The sequence below is a fragment of the Triticum aestivum genome, chromosome 6D, assembly GCF_018294505.1.
Source record: "Triticum aestivum cultivar Chinese Spring chromosome 6D, IWGSC CS RefSeq v2.1, whole genome shotgun sequence".
Classification (NCBI taxonomy): domain Eukaryota; kingdom Viridiplantae; phylum Streptophyta; class Magnoliopsida; order Poales; family Poaceae; genus Triticum; species Triticum aestivum.
The window spans coordinates 200,887,646-200,891,433 of NC_057811.1; positions in this window are offsets into that span (position 1 = coordinate 200,887,646).

The window sequence follows — 3,788 nt, forward strand, 5'->3', positions numbered from 1 at the left end:
CCATGAGGCACTTGGCGGTGATGTTCTCATTTGGTGAGTCGAAGAGAGACACCCGTGGAGTCTTCGCAATGGCAACGGAGGCCATGGCAACCGACTCACTATCTTCATCATCGTCATCATCCTCATTGTACTCTTCTTGAACCACCAACGCCTTGGGAGGAGTCTTCTTGGTGAAGTTGCTCTTGTTGGGGAACGCTTGGCCTTGTCTTTTCTAATGAGCTTGCCACCATTGTCTTCCCTCTTCTCGTAAGGGCACTCCGCAACAAAGTGGCTCACATTGCCACAATTGAAGCAAGTCCTCATCCGTTGCTTGCCCTTTGCGCCACTTGAGTTGCTTTTGTTGAAGTTTGGCCTCGTGTTCTTCTTGCTCCAAAATTGCCTTGAAGCAAGAGCCATGTGTTCATGATAGGCATACTTCGTATCTTCGAGGTTGCCCTCCTCTTCTTCCTCTTCATCCTCTTCCTCCATACTAACCTTGGCCTTTAGAGCGAGGTTGGGCTTCTTAACTCTTTGAGAGCGAAGAACCGCATTATCGGCGGTCTTGTCCAAGATGCTCATAGCCACAAACTCATCCAACACTTCACTTGAGGACAAGGTGTGAAAGTCCGGCCTTTGACGAATTACGGAGGACATGGCTTTGTGGTAGGGCATCATTGCCTTGAGGAACTTGCGATTGATCCAATTGTCATCCGTGTCCTTACTTCCATGATCTCGGAGCGAGACCGTGAGTTTGGTTACTCTCCGAAAAAGCTCACGAGGTTCTTCATCTTCTTTCATTGCAAACTCGTCGGCTTCATCTTGCACCACTTCATAGTTGGAGCGTTGAATGCTTGCGCTTCCCCGGTAAAGGGAAACAACTTGGAGCCACGCATCTTTGGCCACGGTGTAAGGCCGGAGATGAGGAAGACCTTCGGGTGGGATGGCTTCTTGGATGATGAAGAGAGCATTCTCATTGAATTGATGATCCACAACTTCTCTAGGAGTGAAGTTACTTCGGTCATGCGGATAAAAGCCTTCTTCAATGATTCTCCAAAGGTTAGTGTTCACATGATTTAAATGACGCTTAAAACGATAGACCCAAGAATCAAAATCTACATTCTTCTCAATCTTAGGGGCCGGGCCGGCATGATTCAAATGAGTGGACGGGAGCGGTCCACCATAGACTGGTGGAGGTTCCACATGAGCAAAGATGTCGGTCCCATTTTTATCACTAGAACAAGGAGCCTTCTCGCTCAAAGCTTCCCCCTTGTCGGAGGTAGCATCCGTCACCTTGTTAGCGGGATCACCCACTTTCAACGGTGCGGTGGTAAGTTTAAGCCCTTCTAAGAATTTATTCAACATGCTTTCGACCTTGGTCGTCATGGAGGTTTTCAATGTGTCCAACGCCACATTGAATTCCTCACGAGAGACCGCGGTTCCCCCATATCCCGTAGACGAGACTGGATTCTCACCGGAGTGCTCCTCCGCACCGTCTACGACGTCAACCATACTCTTTGGACGGTGAAGTCCTTAGCAAAGAGACGAGGCTCTGATACCAATTGAAAGGATCGATATAGTTGACTAGAGGGGGGGTGAATAGGCAACTAACAATTTTTAGCTTTTCTTTACCAAATTAAACTTTGCATCAAAATAGGTTGTCTAGATATGCAACTAAGTGAGCAACCTATATGATGCAACGACAACAAGCATGCAAGCAAGTAAGAGATATAGCACAAGTAAACTAGCGAAAGTAAAGGAACGAGATAACCAAGAGTGGAGCCGGTGGAGACGAGGATGTGTTACCGAAGTTCCTTCCTTTTGAGGGGAAGTACGTCTCCGTTGGAGCGGTGTGGAGGCACAATGCTCCCCAAGAAGCCACAAGGGCCACCGTATTCTCCTCACGCCCTCACACAATGCGAGATGCCATGATTCCACTATTGGTGCCCTTGAAGGCAGCGACCGGACCTTTACACACAAGGTTGGGGCAATCTCCACAACTTAATTGGAGGCTCCCAACGACACCACAAAGCTTCACCACAATGGACTTTGGCTCCGCGGTGACCTCAACTGTCTAGGGTGCTCAAACACCCAAGAGTAACAAGATCCGCTAGGGATAAGTGGGGGGAATCAAATTTCTCTTGGTGGAAGTGTAGATCGTGGCCTTCTCAACCAATCCCGAGCAAATCAACAAGTTTGATTGGCTAGGGAGAGAGATCGGGTGAAAATGGAGCTTGAAGCAACAATGGAGCTTTTGGGGGAAGAGGTAAATCAACTTTGGGGAAGAAGACCCCTTTATATAGTGGGGGGAACAAACCAACCGTTACCGCCTCCCCTTCTGCCCCGAAGAGAGCGGTAGTACCGCTGTGCCAGCGGTACTACCGCTTGCCACCATAAGCGGTACTACCGCTCCAAAGCGCGGTACTACCGCTTGGCCCACAGTGGTACTACCGCTGAGGGAGGGCGGTACTACCGCACAGGAGCGGTACTATGGCCCTCCACAGCCGCGGCCAGTACCGTAAAACCCGACACGAAATAGGAGCCCTCGAATCGAGGCGGTACAAGCACGAGACCACCGCGGTACTACGGCTTGGGGCCACTAGCGGTACTACTGCTCTGGAGCGGTACTACCGCGCCCAGAGCGGTACTACCGCTTGTGGCACCCAAGCGGTACTACCGCTCGGTCCCGCGGTACTACCGCTGGGACCAGAGATAGTACACACATGGGGCTACTAGCGGTACTACTGCTCTGGGCGGTACTACCGCTCCAGAGCGGTACTACCGCTTGTAGCACCCAAGCGGTACTACCGCTCTGGCCCGCGGTACTACCGCTGGGACCAGAGAGGGCACAAAGAGAGGAGAACCAAGCCCATCATCGAAACGGAAAGGCTCGGAGGGAGGGGCAAAGGAAGTGTACGTGATGATTCCGCCCTAGCCTTTCCAAAACGGACCCCCTCTTGATAGTACGGTGATCCCTATGAAACTACTCCACCAAACTAATCCGAAAGGGCTACACCGTCTTCGCTTTGAGCTCCGAGGGAAGAAAATCGTCTCGTGCCAAAAGAATGAATCTCTGAAAAACACCCAACGCACACGATTAGTCCGCAAAAGCATTGTCATCAATCACCAAAACATCTTAGGGATAAATATGCCCTTACAATCTCCCCCTTTTTGGTGGATTGACGACAATACGGGATTTGCACAACTGGGAAAGAACAAAGGACATAAGCAAACCCCAAGTCTCTAAAATATAGACGGGCTCCCCCTAGATGTGTGCCATCAAGATAAGTGCTTTGAACTGCACGACACACATACTAGGATCAACACACCCCCTGTATTTTAGAGACCAACAACCTAAGCGAGAAACAAGATAGCAGGATATATAACATAATGAAGCATATAACTCATGAGATATCAAATGACTAGAGACAAAGATAAAGATATGATAATGATAGGGTAGCATATGTCTCACACCATATGACTCGAACTAAAGTCTCACTGAACATAAAACCCAGCAAAGCACAAGGTCCAAGCAAAGCACAAAGTAGCACATAACGAAAAACACAAAGGCAAAGACACAGACGCAACACAATGACGCAAATCCCTAAACTCTCTCCCCCTTTGGCATCGAGACACCAAAAGGGGCAAAGAGCTAGCCTATGGCTCCAGGTGAGAGCATGCTGAGGATCTCGAACATCAGGACTCTGCATGATCATCGGGACTGCCGTCCTCGCCCGGAAACTGCTCGGCCTCTGAGTCGGTCCACGGACAGTGCTGCTGGATCCACTCCTCCTCAGTAATCTGACCCTCTA